The sequence below is a fragment of the Phacochoerus africanus genome, chromosome 11 (assembly GCF_016906955.1).
Source record: "Phacochoerus africanus isolate WHEZ1 chromosome 11, ROS_Pafr_v1, whole genome shotgun sequence".
In the NCBI taxonomy this organism is placed as follows: Eukaryota; Metazoa; Chordata; class Mammalia; order Artiodactyla; family Suidae; genus Phacochoerus; species Phacochoerus africanus.
In genome coordinates, this window is record NC_062554.1 from 55,381,618 (window position 1) to 55,403,388 (window position 21,771).

The 21,771-nt window shown below is 49.9% G+C and overlaps 1 protein-coding gene across 1 annotated transcript in view; it reads left to right on the forward strand.

Moving 5' to 3' along the window:
• The first annotated feature begins 6,856 nt into the window (after positions 1–6,856).
• KCNJ5 (potassium inwardly rectifying channel subfamily J member 5) overlaps positions 6,857–21,771 on the forward strand; it is a 28,525-nt gene continuing 13,610 nt past the window's right edge. The window contains exon 1 of the mRNA XM_047753676.1: positions 6,857–7,129. The gene's annotated coding sequence lies outside the window, so the exon portion shown is untranslated. The remainder of the gene's footprint in view (positions 7,130–21,771) is intronic.

The window sequence follows — 21,771 nt, forward strand, 5'->3', positions numbered from 1 at the left end:
CATTATGATGACAACTCTGTCTCGTTTCAGATCAGCCTCCTCCTCCCTCTGCCCAGACCTGAGCATGGCCCCCAGCTCTGGCCACCTCTCCCCTCTCTCTCTCTCCTCCTCTAGACTGTCTAGGCTCCCAATCTGCTCCTCTCTGTAGATGACATTCTGAGGCAGAATAATAATTCAGGTATCTGGTGTAGGAACATGGGTTTCGATATATATATTCCCTGATTAATACCCAGGGTTTTAGATTTCTAAAAACAAATCTAGACAAACAGGCCTTGCTTGTTGGAAGATTAACTATTGAAAGTACATTTCTTTTATGCCAAAGTGGACATTAACCCCTGACCTATACACTTGACTGTTAGCAAAAGAATGCAAAAAGTGGCAACTCCCAGTCTAGGGGAAAGAAGAACAAAGTAGCCATAAAACTTATGGGGCATGTCTATCTCTAAGACCCCTATTGGATAAGCCCTTATACAGGTGACTGGACAAGGCCAATGGGAAAAAGGAATGATGTCTGGACCCCATGTTGGTACATCCCCGCCTTGTCCTTAAGAAATAAAAACCTCCATAGAACAATAGGGAGGGGTGACTCTCCTCCCCCTCCCCGTGTCTGCGCTGGGAGCTATTTGCTTTCCTGTAATAGTTTTTGTTTGCTGCCTCTGTGAGTGTGTGTGTTCAAGAAGTTCATTCTTCCGCTCCATGAACAAGAATCCGGATTCTGGTAACATCTTTTCCGTAACAGGCCCACCATCTACACCTCTGTCCCTAACCCCTCAGCTCCAGACACCCATGGTCTCCTCTTCTCAGTCAATACCATGTAGGCGACCTGTCCTGCCTTGAGTCCACATGCCTCATGTCTAAAATCACGCTCCCCCCTGCTCCTTTCCAAGCCCCTGCTCCTCCTGCATTGCTCATTCCCATCATCAGACATGAATAAGCATTTACTGAGTAGAAAGCACAGGCCAGACCCTGGGAATTGCAAGGATGTGAAAAAGCAGGATCCCCCCACCTCAAGGAGCCAGGGAGCTGGTGGATAGAGAAGAGAGACAGGAAATGGATGCCCCAGCACGGGTGATCAGAGACTCAGCAGGAGGGGAGCAGAAAGGGAAGCTTAGCCCCTACTCAGCTCCAAGTCACCCAGCCCTGCTGGGCTCCTACTCCCCAGGCACAGGCGCAGTCGGGCTCTTGCTTTTACTGGGTCTTTCTTACCTGTGTCTTCACCATGACACCCTCTCTTTCTCTCAAACCCCAGCGTGCAGGGGAGTCACTTGGGGATCTTGTAAAAATGAAGCTTCTCTTTGAGCAAGACGAGGCTGCAGCCTGAGATTCTGCCTTTGTTTGCTTATTTATTTATTTATTGCTTTTGAGGGCCTCACTTAGGACATATGGAAGTTTCCAGGCTAGGGATCGATTCAGAGCTGCAGCTGCCCACACCACAGCCACAGCCATGCCAGATCCAGGCCATGTCTGCAATTTACACTGGATCCTTAACCCACTGATTGAGGCCAGGGATTGAACCCACATCCTCATAGATTCTAGTGGGCTTCATTTCCACTGAGCCACAACAGGAACTCCATTCTGCCTTTCTTATGAGGGTCCCAGGGCTGTGCTGATGCTGCTGGGCTGTGCACCACACCACGTGTCCTCAGATTCTGTCTCCTGTACCCTCGTCGCACGGCAGGGCAGCACCAATGCAGGTCCCCATGGAGGGACTTCCTGCCTCTCATTCTAGACTGTGCAACCTGGTAGCCACCAAGCATCCTGCTTCTTTAAAGGTTACTTAAAGGAACTACAGTTACTTCCCATCTGTGGACTAAAGTCCAGGCTCCATAGCTTGGGGTGCAAAGTCCTTCCGAGAAGCAGAGGTCCCTCCCTCCATCATGTCAGCACATGGGTTTGCTAGAGCTGCTATAAGGAAATACATGGGGCACTAACAGAAGAGATTTCTCTTGGTTCTGGGGGCTGGAAGTCCAAGATCAGGGTGCGGACAGGTTTGGTTTCTCCCAAGGCCTCTCTCCCTGGGGTGCAGAGTCTGTCTTCTCCCTGAGTCTTCACTCAGCCTTGGGGGGAAGGCCGCGTCTGTGACCTATGTCCATCTGCTTCACCCACTGAGAGAGGCCAGGGATCGAACCTGCGTCCTCATGGATATTGGTCAGATTCATTTCCACTGAGCCACTACGGGAACTCCAGACCCATTTTTCTAAATTAAAATTTATTGGAGTGTAGTTGACTTAGAATGCTGTGTTAGTTTCAGGTGTACAGCAAAATGAATCAGTTATACATCTACCTGTATCCATTCCTTTTCAGATTCTTTTTTCATATAGGTTATTACACCATATTGAGTTGATTTCCCTGGGCTATACAGTAGGTCCTTGTTACTTATATATTTTATACATAGTAGCGTATATACATTAATCCCAACCTGATAATTTACCCCCCCATTTCCCCTTTGGTGACCATAAATTTGGTTTCAAAAATCTGAGTCTGTTTCTGTTTTGTGAATAAGCTCTCTGCATCATTTTTTTAATTAGATTCCACATATTAGTGATCTCATATGGTATTTGTACACAGACTCATTTTAACTTAATCACCTCTTTAAAGGCCTTGTCTCTAAAGTCACAGTATGGTACTTGGTGGGACGGTTGTTAAGGCTTCAACATAAGAAGTTGGGGCAGACAAACACAGTTCAGCCCATAAGACTTTGGAAGATGATTTTAGGTTTTGTTTTGTTTTGCTTTGCTTTGCTTTGCTTTGCTTTGTTTTAAGGGCCGCATTCACGGCTTATGAAAGTTCCCAGGGTAGGGGCTGAATGGGAGCTGCAGCTGCCAGCCTACATCAGAGCTTAACAGCAAAGCCAGATCCTTAACCAGCTGAGTGAGACCCGGGGATCGAACCCACATCCTCATGGATACTAGTGGGATTTGTTACCGCTGAGCCACGGCAGGAACTCCAGGAAGATGATTTTGTAATCACACAAAACTGGGCTCTGAAATTCACGTTAAGGACAGGATGTTTCATGTGCCTGAGCCTCTGTTTTCTCATCTGAGAAACGGTGATCATACCGCCTCCCTCACGAGGTTGTTAAAGAAGCTTAAAAGCAAGGAGTTCTGTGACATGCCTGGCAGCACATAGTAGGCTCTCAGTGAATTATGTAAAGCCACGTGACACCACTGCCTGACACTTTAACCTGCCCTTTGTCCCAGCAGCAACCCCTCCCCCTCTGCAGGACTTGCCTCCCCACCAGCCCCCTCCTCATATTGAGAGGGATGGAGGAGGCACACATGGTTGCCGAAGTCCCAATAAAGGATCATAGAGGGACTTCTAGGGGCTGTTGGGAGATCACTGTAAGTTAATAATTGCTCAAGAAAGCCATTAGAACGAGGTAGGCTTGCCTGACTAGTGGAGGCATGAGATGTTGTGTGGATGGGATGAGGGCTGCTGCGTTCAGATTCAGACCCAGGGCAGGAGTTTGAGGACCGCCCTTTTGCTGATTTGAATACACACCTTACCCGATACCAAGGAGGAGCTACTACTCCCGGTCTTTTCCGACCCCCACTCCCCTTGGATGATAAAACTGTAGCCCACCAGATCCTGGGGGCAGAGCCTCCTTGTCTGCCCACTTGCATCTCTCAACAGCATCCTATCTTAATAAAGCTATTTCTTGCCTATCACTTTGTCTCTCGCTGAGTTCCTTCTGGGCAGAGGCATGAAGAACCCGAACCTCTCAGGAAGTCCAGACCTCTGGTGAGTGATTCTAATCTAAAAGGTGGGTTCAAGCCCTGGTCTGCATTCTGGCCAGGTTCAAGCCATCAGTGCTGTCAGTTTCAATATGCCAACCAGGGTTTCCCTCCAAACTTCCTTGAACCCTACTTTGCGCTGCAGTCAGAGGTCCGCCCTCAGCTCCCACTTTCCAAACTGCCTTAGCATTGCTTCCAACTCTATGGCCACCAAGCCAGCAATTAGCACCTGGAAATTAAAATCTCAAGTTGTGAATTTGTCTGCTAACTTCTTCTATACACAGGCTGACACTCCCAATTTGACTGTCAGGCATTTTAGATCAAAGCCCACTATTATACTTTTTAGTTCTTTTCACAGTGCCAAAGTGTCACAAACCTCACAGACCTTCATGTATATATGGTAATATTCACCAATTAAATATATGCATATTTATAAATTATGTACATATGTATGTATGTAGTGTGTGTGTGGGTGGGTGGGAAGTGTGGTCTCAATGCAGAGAAATCATGAGAAAGAGAAATACTGTTGATTGATCCATATCTGTTATTTATAGATGGGCTTATTAACACACACAACTAATGTGTGAGGAATTCTCCTGACGTGAGAAAATACTTAAAATATTTGTCTTAGAAGAGTTTTAGTTCGATCTTCAGAGTATAACTCACCAAACTCTTTTAATTAATATTTTATCTGGCTGGAAATATTTATGAGACATTACCAGCCTCATAAATGCAAATGGAATTTCTATAAATAGGAGGAAAAATAATTTCCTGTGTGTCACATTCTAAAGAGAAAACTTTAATTGTGAATTCATCTCTTGCTCGATGAGGGAGCAAGGTAAGAGCGGAGGCGGGCTCACAGAGGTGGCGGCACTGCGTTTTAATTCTCAGTGATGACACATGAATTCTCCAGGGCTTTCCAGCACTGGCCTCATCAATTTTCAGACAATGAAACTACCCTTCCACACCCCCTGATCCCTTCATCAGTCATGTCCCCCATGCTCAAATGTCACCTGTGCTCCTTGGGGGACCTGAGCATGAAAAAGTCAAGGCTCACCTATATCTGCAAAAACCAGGCAGGAAGAGAAGCCTATTCCTGGTTTTCCAGGTCTAGGCCGAGAACTAGACCCAGGTTCCCTGTCTCCTGGTCCAAGGTCCACCACAGTGAGAAATATTTACAAAATAACATTTCCTGGGTTACTGCATATTTTGCTTCAAAATCAGCCAGGCTGCTCCCAGCAGGGCAGAAGAAACTCCACAATCTTCATCCAGAATCGGGAGGCACCTGCTACCTCAGCCTCTCCTGGGCTCAGTAGATGCTTGTAGTGTGTGTCACATGGTCCCCAGAGCTACATGGCCAAGGCCTCTCCAGAAACTAGGAAATGAAAGACTTGAGAACTTTCTTCTCATTGTGTTAAACCATAACATCAACATGTAGTGGACACATGGGGGGACAGGCCCTTGCAGCCTTTAATAAAGGCCCCTCTGCCAAGAGAGGGGACGGGGTGAAGGAAAACAATCCCTGCTCTTCATTCTGTCTCTGGGGAGGGTGCCTGGATGGTGGGCTGTGTGCACACAGGTCCACAGCCAGAGGAACCCCCAGGTTGCTGTCGTGATACTAAGCCGCCCTGTCGCTGCTGAGTCACTGTGATTACAGGAGAAGATAAGTTCAGTGCATCCCGGGCCTGGTGACAAGCTTGTGTCATCTTGTAATTAATAAACTGGGTTTCTTGTTTTGCACAGTGTTTACTAGATAAATATTCATTGAGCACCTTGCAATCACAGTCCCTGCCCTGGTGGACACTGGTCTCATACACTGGCCCCTGAGGCGAGACACACTTGGGGCTTAGGGTAGGGGTATGGACCCCAAAAGCCTGGGCAACAAACAGAGACCTTCCAGAAGCCCTCCCTTTGCAGGGGGTGTGATGTCAGCAGCTGGCTTCCCTAGACTCACGGGAATTAAGAAAAGCAGGTGATAAGAGTTCCCACTGTGGCTCAGCGGCCATGAGCCCGAATGGTATCCATGAGGATATGGGTTCAATCCCTGGCCCGCTCACGTTCAGGATCCAGCATTGCCTGTGAGCTGCAGCATAGGTTGAAGGCGTGGCTGGGATCTGGCCGTTGCTGTGGCTCTGATTTGACCCCTAGCCTGGGAACTTCCATATGCTGTGGGTTCGGCCCTAAAAAGCAAAAAAAAAAAAGAAAGAAAAAAAAGAGAAGAAATGCAGGTGTTCATTTTCCCCCAAGGCAGGAAAGAATCCCAAAGGGAGGGAAGGGAGGTGGCTACCAGGCGCTGACTCTGTGTTTGGCCTGCTCCTGCCTTCTCTGGGCAGAGGGCATACTTCCTGCTAGCCTACTCAGCCCCAGGCTCTGGAGAGAACTCCACGGGTGAGCAGCAGGCCTGTTTCCTGTCTCTGGACCCACTCCATCTGCACCTGCCTATCAGGGCTCCCTAGAACCTCACTTTGCCCACAGAAGCTGGGTCTCTGGGGATGGGGAACCAGCACCCAGACTGTGCCCCCCAACTTCCGTAGGAACTGCATTTTGTCATTTGCCACCGGTAACACACCATGGAGTGACTGAGCAGCCCCTTCAAAGCTCTGATCCAAGATTTCTGCTCTCCTAGTTTCTTCCTTCTTTTCCTCTGCTGCACCGCACCCACTGACCGCGGGCGCGCTCACTCGCGTGCACGCGCTCACACACCTGCACATGCGTGCGAGAGCACCCAGAGCGTCGTCCTTGTCACCTGCACGATTAGAAGCACTCCAGTACCCCCAGGGGGTGCGGCAGGAAGGTGGGGGAGGGACGGAGGGACAGGGGGCAGGGGGAAGGGAGCACCGAGATGCCTGCCCCCCTCCTCGGGTGCTCTCTCCACCTTCCCCTTCTGATTCATTCAGAACTGAAGGCGCCCCCAACACTTAACAAGGAACCCCTGCCCCGCCCCGACACCCCACCGCTTCGCCTGTCGTCCTTTACACCGGTTTTTACACCTGATTACACAGGGATTCTTTGTACTGGGGGCAGACGGGGAGGAGAACCTGGGGAGAGAAGAGGGCGGAGGGGAGGGAGGGAGGGAGGAGGGGAGGGAGGGAGGAAGAGACAGCGAGAGAGAGAGAGAGCGCGGGAGCGCGAGCCAGCGGAGACTCTGGCCGCTGTCGCTAGAGGAAGGGAGTGATTAGTGGCTGGGACTGGAGGGGGCTGGCAAGGGAAGACACAGGATGGCTTAGAAGCCTCTGCCCACAGGACCTCACGGGCAGGGAAAGGCTCTAGTCCAAGGCTGCTGTGATGGCTGAGGCTGGAGGGTCCCCTCAGGGGCCCTGAACGCGTTGGCACTGCCTCTCAGGGACACCCTGGAAGTTAGCATCAGTGGGACTTGGAAGCTCTGATCTCAACAAGTAAGTTGTCTTCTTTCCTCCTCCGTTTCTCCCCAGCTCACCGGTTCTGGAAGGCAGGACGGGTGTTCTTAGGGTGCCTGTTGCCCTGGCACCTGTCTTTTACCTGGCACTTGCCGGTTTGGGAGCCACGGAGACTGGGAAGTTCTTCGGGAGGGGAGGGTCCAGAGTTCGGCCGGGGAACCTGAGATCCCAAAGCCAGCAGGCTGCCCCGGGCCAGGAGTTTAGCCTTCAGAGGGCTGTGAACATCATCGCTGTTTGGTTCTACAGCAGAGATACCCCGGCTGCCGAAAACCCCCATCAGTGGTGTGGGGTTGGGGGGGGGCGTTGTTCCCCTGGGCAGCGGCTCTGTCTTCAAGTGGGGGCGTGGAGAGCCAGGGCAGGCAGCGCTTCCCCCCCCCCCCACACCCCCCAGCCCCCAGCCTTAGATCCTGGGCTTAATCTTGCTTTCTTTGAAGTCTGGCCAAATTGGAAAACACGGCCTTGCTAATTCTGCCCTCCTGCTGCCCAGTCACTTCCTCCATATCTCTTTAAACATCTTTCAAACTGTTCAGAAAGGCCAGGGGTCAAAGCTCCAAGGGAAGGGCTGAGGACTAGGGCATGGCATCCTTACTCCGTGCTCCCAAACCTGTGACTCCCTGGAGAGCAGTGATGCCCCCGCTCACCCAGGGCTCTCCTCCCCGGGTTCTGGGGCAGCCCAAGCACTGCTGGTTCCTTGGACTAGCTCTGGCCAAGGGGTCTGTGCCAAGCTCCTGGCTGGGCAAGGCTAGCCCAGCACCAGTCCTGAGGGTCCTTTCAAAACCCAGCAGATCAACAGGCATGTGAACATCTGCTTTGTGTCAGACTGTGCAGGACACTTTGCTCTCTTCCGATCCTTTTCTTGGAGCAGGTTCATCATCCAGGTTCTGCGATGAGAGAGTGCAGCTGAGCAAGGCTGTGTAACTTACAGAAGCATACAGCTTACAAGTGAGATTCCTTTTTTTTTTTGCCTTTTTAGGGCTGAACTTGGGGCATATGGAAGTTCCCAGACTGAGGGTCAAATGAGAACTACAGCTGCCAGACTATACTGCAGCCACAGCAACGCAGGATCCAAGCCATGTCTGTGACCTACACCACAGCTCACAGCAATGCTGGATCCTTAACACACTGAGTGAGGCCAGGGATCGAACCCACATCCTCACGCATGTGACTTCAGCTGAGTCACAATGAGAGCTCCCACAAGTGAGATTCTCACCTGGATCTGGCTCTGAAAGCTACCTCTTTTTTATCACTAAGAGTACACATCACAAAGTATTTCTCCATGTGGGAGAGAGGCAGGGAAAAGAAGCTAAAATGTATAAACCAGGCACAGAGCTGGACACATTCATGCACATTAAGCTGGGCACAAGTCCTTTTGAGGCAGGTGGCCGTCTTACCCGCTTTATAGATGAGAAGAAAGATTAGAGAGCCCTGAGCACTAGCAAGTGGCAGAACCATTAACTCTATATTTATGGCTGCACCCATGGCCTGTAGAAGTTCCTTGGGCCAGGGATTGAATACGAGCTGCGGTGGTGACAAGGCTTTAACCCTCTGCATAGGGCCGGGGATTGAACCCATGCCTCTTCATTTGGATTCAGTAACCCAAGCTGCTGGGATTGGATTCTTAACCCACTGTGCCACAGCAGGACTCCAGAGAGCCATTAACGTCTAAATGTTTGTCCTCTGGCTTCAAATCCAGTCTTTCCACTGTGTGAAGTATTCTGAAGGTGTTCTGGCCTCTCTACTTTCACACCGTGTCTTCAAAACCCAGATGTAAATCTCAGCAGCTGGCTGAATAAGGCCCCCGGGGCTTCCTAGAATCTGGTGGGAGAATCAAGCAGAGCCAGTGGCTTGGGCATTAGCGAGAAAGGGCCTTGGCTCAGCTCTGACTTAAGAAGATTAGTTGGCTTGACTTGGATTTTCAGCTATTGATCCGACCTGAGAGAGCCTCACTCCACCTTGAGAGGAAGTGTTGGGGTGCAGAGGTTGTGCTTCTTGGCAATAATTTAGGGGAAATCATCACTTATTGAACACTTCCTGTGGATGGTAGGCATTTTATGCTTGTGATGAGATTCTGTTTTTTCTTTTCCCACCCAGTGTGTTTCCCACCACTCCTCCCTGCCTTGCCTCATCCTGCCCTACACCACCCTGGACCCAAACAATCTAAAGCCAAGTTCACAGAGTAGAGAGCTAGAACCTAAGGCAAGAAAAAGACAAGTCTTCTCTTACCTTGGGAGGAATATCTGGGGGCATTTATCAAATGTTTATTATTTGTCAGGGCTCCATTCATTAATTACGAGATTGATAATAAATTGCTACAACAGGAGTTCCCTACGTGGCTTACTGGTTAATGAACCTGACTAGGATCCATGAGGATGCTAATCCCTGGCCTCGCTCAGTGGGTTAAGGATCCGGCATTGCTGTGAGCTGTGGTGTACGTTGCAGACTTGGATCGTGTGTTGCTGTGGCTGTGGCGTAGGCTGGCAGCTGTTGTTCTGATTCGACCCCTAGCCTGGGAACTTTCGTATGCCTTGAATGTAGCCCTGAAAAGACAAAAATAAAATAAAAGAAAAATAAATAAAAAGAAAGAAGTTTAAAAAAAATAAATTGTTACAACAGCATAAATCATTAGAAGAGCACCAGGGCCACCACTGAAAAAGGAAACAGCCTGCAGAGAAATGGTCTGTGCTTTCCACAAAGACATGGGGTTCCCGGTCCCCCCAAACTAGGTTCTAGATCCACAGCCCAGCTCTCCAACAGAAAGAGCATCACTCAGACCCAGAGCCTTCTGTCCTCTGCTGGCCATCCCCCAGCAGCCTTCCTTGTTTAAGTTGTCTATGTTACGGGGGCGCCCCTGGAGCCCCCCTGCCTCCTCTGGCAGTCAGATCCCAGTGGGATTCCCCAATCTTCAGACTCGTCCCAAGCCAGGCAGAGCTCTTCCTTCTGTGGGTCCAGCAGAATCAGTGTGGCTCAATCACCCAATTCTCCCCATCAAGGCTGATCCCCTTGTGAGATCCCCCTGAGGGTTTTTTGCCAGCGCCCACCTGGTTTCCCGTCCAGGAGGCACCAGAGGTGCTCCAGTGGCTGATGAGGATGCTGCCCTGAAGTACAAGGGGCAGGAAGTGCCAGCTTACCATCCTGTCCTCTCTCCTGTTTGCTCCACAACTGGCCAGGCTCTCAGGGCTTCCTGGGGTCCAAACCCCCAGCAGTGTTCTGTGCCTTCATGTACTTGAAAACTGGGTCTACCTCTGTTTTATTTTGTTATTAAATTAGTTCTGCAACCATTGATATGCTCTCCTAGCATGTGTGGCAATATTTAATTTTTGAAAACCTTGAAATGTGATCATTGGCACAGGGAGGGTTATATGCTTCCCACTTAGGAGAATGTTAGCAAAAGTCTGCGCTTTCTTTTTTTTTTTTTTTTTTTTGGCTTTTGTTGTTGTTGCTATTTCTTGGGCCGCTCCCGCGGCATAGGGAGGTTCCCAGGCTAGGGGTTCACTCGGAGCTGTAGCCACTGGCCTACGCCAGAGCCACAGCAACGCGGGATCCAAGCCGTGTCTGCAACATACACCACAGCTCACGGCAACGCCGGATCGTTAACCCACTGAGCAAGGGCAGGGACCGAACCTGCAACCTCATGGTTCCTAGTCGGATTCGTTAACCACTGCGCCACGACAGGAACTCCTTTTTTTTTTTTTTTTTGTCTTTTGTTGTTGTTGTTGTTGCGATTTCTTGGGTAGTCTGTGCTTTCTGAGCAATCCTGTTGAATATTTTGGCTGCAGATGGGAGAGTGATGGGGAGAAGGGCAGGGCTCAGGAATGGATTAGGTGGTGGAAAGGAGCCATTTTTAGATTAAATGCTCACTGTGGCTGAGCTCCAGCCTGGCTATTGAGAGCCGAGGCCCATCTTCAGTGTCTAGGAGGCTGTGGTTGGCCATGGAGGAATTGTTTGTCCTATAGACAAGATAAGGAGAATGGGAGTTCAAAACGCAAAGCATTGTAGACAGATATTTGGGGGGCGGAGGGAATCCTGAATGTATTTTTCTGAGACCTCTGGAGTGGCTTTCTCTGAAATGATTTTACCACAGAGGGGACAGTCTCCCCTTCCTGAGCCCAGGCTGCCAGGGGACCGAGTAGTGGCCTCTGCCAGGGCCGTTCGGCTTATCCAGTTCCTCCTACCTTGACATTCTGATAAGTGAGCTATTCTCGGCCACAGAGCCCAGGACGGCAGCGACACTTGCCAACGGCTGTGTTGAGCTAAATGTCAGAGGCAGACTTTGACACATGACCCTGGAGATCCCGGCTGGTGTGTCAGTGTTCAGTTCCATCATCATTCTAGACCAGAGCAGGCTGAGGCGCAGAGGTCAGGGATTGCTGACCAGTTTGGCAGGTGGCAATGGCACTTCCTGGTCACCAAGGGTCAACCCATATGGTGGCCAGAGAGGCTGGTGGAGGTGGGGGTGAAAAGGCTCGAGGGCGGGTGGAGATTGTGACAAGGACAAGCTTTCAGCCCCTCATCCTCATCTGCTGAGACCTGGATGTCTGGGGCTGCGTGTGCTGCCCACCCCATCTCTGCTCTCACATTCCAGGCTCCCAGACTTAAAAGTCAGGTAGACCCTAAGGCCATCATCTTTGATTTCTTGCAGCTCATAAAGGACAAGAGGGGCAAAGGCAAGAGCTGTCTGGGGGCCGAACCTGTGCCCTGCATCGTGTGTTCAGTCTCTCTCCTCCCAAGACCGGGCTGTTGAACGCTGATGCCCAGAGCTTGGCCGGGAGGAGGGTCACAAGAGCAGCAGGGACGAGGTGCTGCCTCTGCCCCAGGGAGCTGCCATCCAGCAGGGATAACAGGTGCCCAGGGTCAAGGGACCTTACCAACTAGGCTGTGACAGCCAGCGCCCCTGGACCTAAGGGAGCGAAAGCCCCCTGGTCCCCCATCCCGTTGCCTCAGTCACTTTGGAAAGTGCATTTTATGGGATGAACTTAAGAAGTCACTTATGTACTCCTTTTAAAATGTGTATGGAGCTCCTGTCATGGACCAGATCTTATGTAGGAACTTGCAATAGAAGGTTAGGTCATATACACACCCTGCCTGCCCTGCCCCCAGCTGTCTCAGAGGACTGACTGGGAGTCGGGGTGATGGACAGATGTGCCCATGGACACATCACAGCATCAGGAAGCACCAAGAGATGCAGAGCATCCAGGAGGACCAGGGAAGCCTTCCCAAGGGGGCTCAAAAAACCACGTAGTCCTGGTCACTACCTGCATTGTAAGTTGTGAAATAGAGAAAGATGATTTCTTCCATTTTATTCTTTTTCAAAACTGTTTTCCCCTATTCTAGTTCCTTTAGCTTTCTACATAAATTTCAGAATAATCTTCTCTGTAGCTACCAAAAAATCTCATGGGATTTTGATAAGAATAGCATGAAATCTACACATCAGTTTGGGGAGAACTGACCTTTTTACTGTGTTGCATCTTCTCATCCCTGAGCATAGTGTGTCTCTGTTTCTTTAGATGTTCTTTGGTTTCTTCCACTGGCATGTTGTAGTTAACACAGTTTTTTTTTTTTGTTTTGTTTTTTGTTTTTTGTCTTTTTAGGGCCATACCTGCGGCATATGGAGGTTCCCAGGCTAGGGGTGGAATCAGAGCTGCAGATGCCAGCCTACGCCACAGCCACAGCAACATCAGATCTGAGCTGTGTCTGCAACCCACACGACAGCTCACAGCAATGCCATATCCTTAACCCACTGAACAAGGCCAGAGATGGAACCTGTGCCCTCATGGATGCTAGTCGGGTTTGTTAACTGCTGAGCCACGATGGGAATTCCAACACAGTTCTTTTTGATTTACCATGAACGAACTGTGTGACCTTGGGAGTATCTCGCAGTTCCCCAGACCTACATTTTACTTTCTGTCAAATGGGTGTAATGGCATAGCAAATCAGATAAGACAGACTTCTTGCCCTTCGCTTGATGAGTCTTTTCTCTGTTCCTTCTTTTCTTCTTTCCAACTCTCTGTGCCTTTTTCTTTTTACCCTTTGTGGTCTTAACCTCCTTTCATGCTCAGCCCCTCACTCTCACTCGTGTCCTCTTTCTCGGATTCTCTCGGCTTCTCCTGGTCACTATTGCTCTCACATTTGTCGTATTCCTCTTTATAGTATCTCATGGGAGGATGCAATTTTCCTTCCTTACCCAGGGCCAGTGGACCTGGGTTCAAGTCCAGACCCACAACCCTAGTTTGGGGACCGTTTCCTCACTCTCCCCTGTGCCTCTCTTTCTTCATCTATGGTCGGGGACGCAGCATCTGTCTCACATCTTTCTGAAATGATCAAATAGTCAAGACAGACAAAGCATCCAGCATGCAGTCTGGTGCATGGTAGTCCCAGTGGGCTTCTGCTAGAATTACTTGGAGTTTACCCATCATGCTCAGTCTCTGGTCCTCTCTCACGGGTTCCCTTACCTTCTGTCACCATCCCATCTTTTTCATTTGTATGAAAGTCCATTTGTATTCACATTATCTTGCTTTCTTGATTCGGGCTTCTCTGCCCTCCTCCTATGCCATAGTCTCTGATTGTCATTGATAAATTGGCACCAGCCCAGGAAATTGGTCCCTGGGGATATAGAGAGGAAACAAGTGGTTTTTCATTTTGATGTAATTATTAATCTCCTTTATTATTTAATGCAGGATTCATGCTCACAGGGCATGGTTATAATGAAGAGAAGGTATTATAACGCTTTTGCTTTCAGAGAGATAGCCGGCTTAAAGGGAAAAGCACTGGATAGACAGATATAAATGTGGGGAAAACGGAAAATGAATTAATTTGATTTTCATGCCCTTTGATTCGTGATTTTTCATACATCTTCTGTCGGGGGGCTGGGAGGGTGGATCTGGATTGTGGTGGGTAAGCCCTGGCTGAGTATTAGGATGCATAAATGCAAGGACCCACAAGGAGCCGCAGCAGCCCACCAGGCAGGGCAACACAACGTTCCATCTTAAGCAGATGGGAGCCAAACGGGTTGGGAACCTTGGTCACAAGCTTGCAGGCCTGTTCCACGGATGCACTGCTCAAGAACTAGGTACTTATAAGATGCTAAATTTCTTGAGAAGTACCTGTGATGAGGCCTTTTGGTTCCATAGTTCATACCTCAAATTCGGCCTGATGTTTACCCTTTTAAAAATTAGTGAGTGTATTTGGACTCACTTAGATATATTCAAATAGATCTCTGAAAGACCATTAAAATGGTCTTTCATCTCTATATTTCCTCTCAAGAATCGAACTCCACAGGCAAATGCCAGGGCTGTCTGCTCTCCTTTCAGGCGAGAGCTGTCTTTAAAAGCCCTTCAGTGGAATGCCGTTTCATCCTTCTCTCCTTGATTTTTATCTGTACTGTGAACTTCCAGTGTTCTTGTGCCTTTCATGACAAAGTCAGCATAGGATTCGTCCACAGCTCTTCAAATAAGGTTCATGTTTCTCTCCAGATACCAAAAAATAACGCACGAGGCTTTATCCCTGCCTTAGAGACTCCTGTGAGGAGGCGGTCCTAGTGTGCTGCCTGGTCTGGGCTGCCCGAGGCTCTGAGGGCCCGGGTTTACCTTTTTGGCACCGACCGGTCCCTTCTCTGTGAAACCACCTCTGGACCTATTGTTAAATCTTCCAGTGCTGGTATTACCCCAAACATCACCAACTGCGTTTCTGTGTCTATAGTGTCATCATCATGGGAGTGAGTCAACCAGTTGTCCTTGGACTGGAAGCCAACTATAAAGTGAGGGAGTTCCCGTCGAGGCTCAGGGGAAATGAATCTGACTAGCATCCATGAGGACGCAGGTTCGATCCCTGGCCTCGCTCAGTGGGTTAAGGATCTGGCATTGCCATGAGCTGTGGTGTAGGTCACAGACGTGGCTCGGGTCCCACATTGCTGTGGCTGTGGTGTAGGCCAGCAGCTAGAGCTCCAATTCGAACCCTAGCCTGGGAACCTCCATATGCTGTGCGTGCAGCCCTAAAAAGATTAAAAAACAAAACAAAAACTATAAAGTGAGACTGAGATAGGAGGATTCTCATGAACCAATCCAAGAGTTCTGAAAGGCCACCCCCTGCAGAGGTGCCAATTAAGATTATTATTTCATAATAATTCCGTATTAGTAATAATACTGATGTCATTTCATACCTCATACATATGGGTAACAATGGGTAACAATTCAGATTTGGTGGCTGAGTGCCTTTTACTGGTATTCGGTGAGATAGAATTTTCCTGATAAAAGGACAGGTATTTCATTGACACCCCGCTTCCTGGGGCTATTTCCAGCTTTTATACAGGAAAGAGACCCGAGGTAGGGACCTATGGAGTGACATGTGATTCAAGGCAAGGTATTATGGCCAGGAGGCTTATAATTCAAGACCAAGGTCACACTCGGTCTGAGACTCTGGACTTAGAATGATGTCAGGTGGAAGACTGGAAGTGCTGGGTTCTAGAGTCAGCCCAGTGTCAGAGCAAGCAGTTTCTGCTGCTTCCCAGCCATATGACCTACCTTCTCTGAGTCTCAGTCTCCTTATCTGTATAATGGGCACATTGCATTTATGCCCCAGTGTTGTCAAGATGATTAGATGAGTTAACAGACATAGGCACCTGGTTCAGAGAAGAGAACAAACACACATAGAGACACACACACACAGACACACACACACATAGTTCACTTCCAGGGCTCTTCCATAAAGAAAAATAAATAAATCAGCATAACTCTGTGCGGGAAATAAGTTGAACACGTGTTTAAGACAAAAGCAAAGTGAGTGCAAAGGGTCTGGGGGAGCAGCACAAGAGATAGATGCCCCTAGCAAGCTTGCTCTGTTGAGGGCATGTCCAAGTCAAACCTAGGGACAGCTGACCCACTCTGGGAGCAGCCGCAGCCCTGCATCCAAACCCCCACCTTGACTTTGCTCTGAGCAATAACACCGCCCAGCTGAGGGACCAGACTCAAGGGCATCCCAGAATGGAGCCACAGGATGCCTGAGCAGGTGGGACCTGGGAGTTGTGATGGCTCCCCAGGGAAGGTCATTCTGAATAGCTGGACACAGCAGGTCCCTCATCCCCTAAGCCTCCTTGCCACCTTACACAGCGGCTCCCTGGCAGCGACCTCAGCAGTCAGGACCATAGGGCGCAGGGACCTCACAGTGATGAAGGGTGCCACCCTGCACAGCCTCTTCCTCCATCCACAGGGTCCCGGCTCCATGTTCCACTGAGAGTCCCTCACCCTTCTGCTGGCACATATTCCCCTCATGCAGCCAGGGGACAGTTTTGCATACCAGATGGAGGGGTGCCGACTTTGGCTGTGGCAGGCCTCAGCAAAGCCCTTTCTCTGGGGGGTTCAGCCTGGAATAGGGCTAAAAGGAGCACATGTTCTCTGAGCCTTTGTGAGCCTATGATAGCAAGGAGCATCCTGGGCACAAATTGGCACCTGGGGTTCAGTCCACGCCTCTCACAGAGGCCCCCACCCTCTTAGTCCAGGATCCTCTGATGCTTGGTAATCAGCATCCATTATATCCGAGCCAGAAACAGCCTGGGAGGTGATCTGACCCACCTCTTTCCTGGCCTGGCAGCCCTCCCCACCCCCCAGGGTGCTCCCCACCTTTTTTCTTCCCACTGGGAACCACTTCTACCCTCAGTGACATGGAGGACCCAATGCTTCCAGCAGTGCCTTTGGAAGGGGCATCATTGCAGAGAGAAGCCAGGTGGGCAGAGGAGGCCCTGTGAGAAGCGGGGGCATGGTGGCCGCCTGCACCACAGGGGAGGTTGGGTGAAGGGGGGGACAGGGCTGTGGAAGGGGAGACAGGGTTGGTTAGGACCATGAAACTGAGCCTGCGGCCCACTTCCCCGTCTCTTTGCTCTCGGGTGAGTCCGGGATGGGCTTCCTGGCTTCCTTTGTACTGAGGGTTGACAGGCTGAGCTCATGGCAGACTCATTAGTGCAAACAGGAAAGCTCCGAGGAGAATTTACTGGCATCACCACAACCCAATACCACGCTCGGCATCGCTCAAAGTACAAGCCAACCTGTCCATGTGGGGAAAGAGCCTCTCTTCAACTCGGAGCCCAGAAGTATAATTGGCAGCTGACAGACTGAATCTGACTCACAGATATATTTTCTTTGGCTAGCTCGGTGTTTCAAAAATTGTTGAATTAGTTTTCAACATTGGGAAAAAAAAAAAAAAGAAATTGTATGTCTGGAAGTCTTCATTTCTAGCTTTTCTGGAAAAAGAAAGTGGAAGATCTGGAAGCACCAGCTCCACATTCTTGCATGACAATAATGAACTAGAGCCAGTAACCCTGCCCCCCTTTACCTTGTGGACTCTGCTCACCTCAGTCCCCTCCGCTCCCTAGTGTGTTCCCAAAACGCAGAGCAAGTTGTGATTGCATTTACCCTGTGTTCCTATAACTGCTCTTCCTAGAATCTGCTAGAATAGGAATTACATCTTTTAAAATCTTTTGTTTATCAAAAATATGGAAATGAAGGTGTGAGAAGTCTCATATTTGAAGAAAAAGAAGAGAAAGCACACTGTCTGATCAACACGCACATGCAGTGTGTCTGTGTTGGTAGAAGCAGCAGCTCTGTTCACCAGCCTCACTCATCTGCCAGCAGAGTTTGGTACCCAACTCTTCTGCCAGCAGAGTTTGGTACCAGTCTCCTGGGTTCTGGTTACTACAGCAGGCACACCCTGCCCGGGAGGGACAGATGTCCACCCCACTCCTGGGATGAAGGGAAGTCCAGCCAGGGTCACCCAGGGTGAGTTTGGTGGCAGCTAGTTGGTGGTCTCTGCCTTGGGAAAGGCCCTCATGTCCACACAGTGATGCTTCTGGGAGTGAAGAAGATGCTCGGTGATTACACCAGGGTACCAGATGTTGGCTGGTGGACATTCTGTCTCCTTGGAGCAATTAGGCACCTGTGTGAGCAAGTATTGCTGTGATGAGAAAAAGTCCAGGAGGAACTGTAAACACAAACGGGGCAGGGGTGGGGGTTAGCTCAGTGGGAAAGTGGGAGGGCGGCAGGAGGGCGGCGGGAGGATACCAGCCCCCCCAGAGGTGGGGGACAGCCCCAGCTCTGTGCAGCAGCCTGGGCACCAAGGGAAGCCTGGCAGTAAAGCATGAATTGCTTTCCACTCACAGATCAGGCTGTGTCGTAGGCTGGCTCCTGGGCCAGGTGTCCCAGAGCTGCATTTAGAGGCTTTTGAGTCAGACCTGCCTGGCCTGTCACTTAATCACTGAACGGCCATGAGCAAGTTACAAACACTCTGCTTCTGTGGTCCATACGTGAGGCTGCTAGGATGGACTTCCTAGAGCTGTCTGAGCATTAAATGAGACAATGCATGAAAAGCACCCAGCGTGGAGATGGCCTGGAATGGGAGTTCAGTACATGAGTTTTGAGAGCTGCCAGCTCCTGCATCCTGTGTTAGGAAGGCTAACCTCAGCCCACTAGCTGTGCACCCTCTCCTCCAAGTCTCTCCTGACTCTTCCTAACCCACTCAGGCCAAGCTGAATCAAGAACCGCACCTTAAGGATCTCTCATTGTGGCGCAGCGGAAACGAATCCAACTAGGAACCATGAGGTTGAGGGTTCGATCCCTGGCCTCGCTCAGTGGGTTAAGGATCCGGCATTGCCATGAGCTGTGGTGTAGTTCACAGATGCGGCTTGGGTCTGGCATTGCTGTGGCTGTGGTATAGGCCGGCAGCTACAGCTCCAATTCAACCCCTAGCCTGGGAACCTCCATATGCGACGGGTGTGGCCCTAAAAAGCAAAAAAAAAAAAAAAAAAAAACCCTTAGGAGTTCCCATTGTGGCGCAATGGGTTAAGAATCCAACTGCAGTGGCTTGAGTCACTGTGAAGGCACACGTTTGATCCCCAGCACTGTGGATTAAAAGGATCCAGCATTGCCTCAGCTTCGGCTTGGATTCAATCCCTGGCCCAGGAACTTCCACATGCTGCGGGTGTGGCCATTAAAAAAACAACAACAAAAAAAGAACTGAGTCTTGGGCCCTCTGTCCATCTCTATTGCACCGATGGCCTGTGTGTCCCTATCATTCCTGTGAGCCCCTTGAAAGCAGAAAAAAAGAGCAGGGCTCCTCAGTCTCCGGGGCCCATCGGAACCCCCTGGGCCAGACCCTCCGGGCACGTGGCCTGGGCATCCGCATGGAGTCTAGCTGATCACAGTGGGCATCCAGCATAGAGACTGGCCTGATGACCAGGCTATGTGACCCTGGACACATCCCTTAGCTCTCCCCTCATTTCCCCCTCTGTAAATGGAAGACGAGAAGATGAGGCCCCTCTTGACGGAGTAAATGAAAGAAGCCACGTGGCAGCACAGGGCTGGCCTGGCAGGCACAGGGCCCCAGGGGTCCTCCTTCCTCGTCCTTGATGCTTGAAGGTCTCCTACCTCCTCGGCTCTCCCCACCCCCACCCCGAGGCAGAGGATAACAGAGTTGCCCCTCAGGAGAGTTCCCATCACGCATGCACTGTGCACACACGTTTCCTTTCATTGTCACAGCAGCCCTCCCTCTCTGGTTGGCACTATTGTCATCTCCATTTTACACAGTAACTGAGGCTTAGAAAAGTCACCTCCCCAGAAGTCAAAGAGCAAGCTGGACAATCTGATGCCTCACTCTTCATCACCTGCTTCCCCGTCTATGGTCGTTGGTTTTTTTTTTAATCTCTACTGTAACATCTAACCACAGACACTGGCTTAAAACAACCCCATTGACCAGCTCACGGTTCCTTTTCTCTTTTTTCAAGTTTTATTGACATATAGCTGATATACAGTGTTGTGTTAATTTCTGCTCTTCAATAAAGTGATTCGGCTGTGCATGTCCACACATCCATCCTCTTTCAGATTCTTTTTCCACATAGATTATCACAGAATAGTGGGTAGAGTTCCCTGTGCTATACAGCAGGTCCCTGTTGGCCAGTCATTCCATATACCTCAGTGTGCATATGCCACCCCCAAACCCCCAGTCCATCCCCCTACCCACCACCTCCCCTCTGGTAATCATAAGTTTTTTCTTTCTTTCTTCCTTCCTTTCTTTCTCTTTCTTTCTTCCTTTCTCCCTTTCTTTCTTTCTTTCTTTTCTTCCTTCCTTCCTTCCTTCTCTTTTCTTTTTTTTTTTGTCTTTTTAGGGCTGCACCCACAGCATACGGGGGTTCCCAAGCTAAGGGTCAATTCGGAGCTGTAGCTGTTGGTCTACACCACAGCCACAGAAAAGCCAGATCTGAGCCACATCTGCAACCTACACCAAGGCAATGCCGGATCCTTAACCCACTGTGCGAGGCCAGGGATCGAACCTGCATCCTCATGGATACTTGTCGGATTCTTTTCTGCTGAGCCACGACGGGAACTCCCATCAAAAGTTTTTTCAAAGTTTGTGAGTCTGTTTCCATTCTGTAAATACGTTCATTTGTATCCTTTTTTTTTTTTTTTTAAGATTCCATATGTAAGGGATAGCATATGATATTGTCTTTCACAGTCCTGCAGGTCAGAAGTCCAGGCACCTCTGGTCTACATTCTCCCCTTGGGGGTCTCATGAGACTAAAACCCTGGGGTCAGCAGCTGCAGCTCCTCTGGAGCTTGGGTCCTCCTCCAACTCCTGTGGTTTGGGCAGAATTTTGTTCTTCGTGCTTATAGGACTGAAATCTATGTTTCCTTGCTGGCTGTTCTCAGCTTCTAGGGGTCACCCACATTCCCTGCCACATCCCCCCTCCAACTTTAAAGCCAGCAAAGGGAATGCCTGTCCCATCTAGTTCCTCTCCCGCTTCTAATCTCCTGCTTTAGGAAAAGCCCCATCCTTTTAAGGGCTTATCTGACTAGGTCTGGATCAGCCCAGAGGACCTGCCTTTCTTAGAGTCAACTGTGCCAGAACAAAGCCAATCACGGGAGTGAGGAGGGCCGTCCCAGGGGGTGTGCAGGGAGAGTTAGGGGCAGGAATCCTGAGGACCCCAAGAATTCCGCCTATTCCCACGAGTCCTCTCGGTTCCTAGAATGCACTCTACTGATTAGATGTTTTGTACCCCCTGCTCACCTTGAGGGTCTTTGGGGGCATTGGCGCAGCCTATTCACCAACCAGTCTTTTCACATTTAAGCGGTAAGCGGTCTAGATTCCTGTAGAACAGGATACAAATTCCTCAGTCTTAGATATAAATATACCCCCTCCATTACTCCTCCTCCAACCACACCCCATATCCCTAATCTCAGGGAACATGACCCAGCACAGCTAAGAGAGAAAGGAGGGAATCTCCAAGGATGTCTGCTGTTCCCATTTCACAGTAGGGAACCGAGTCTGAGACAAGACTCCCCGGCCAGGGCTCCCTTCAGGAAGCCCTGCTGGCCCCCAAGGGCAGTGCCTATCAAGCTGCTACATCCATGACTTTCTAAAGCAACCCCCGCCTCCCCAACACAGAGTTTTCCTCACGGTGGGAGGAGGTGATGTTTTTCAGAATTCTTAATACAAAGGTCCATTTAAATGGATGTCAGATTCACTAAAGCGTCACCTAAAATCCAGCTGCCTTGGATTTTGCCTCATTCGAGGCTTTCCCCACTTGTGTTTCTGTATCAAAGAGATGAAACCACTTTGCTGGACTTGAAGCTCTGTCTTTCCCA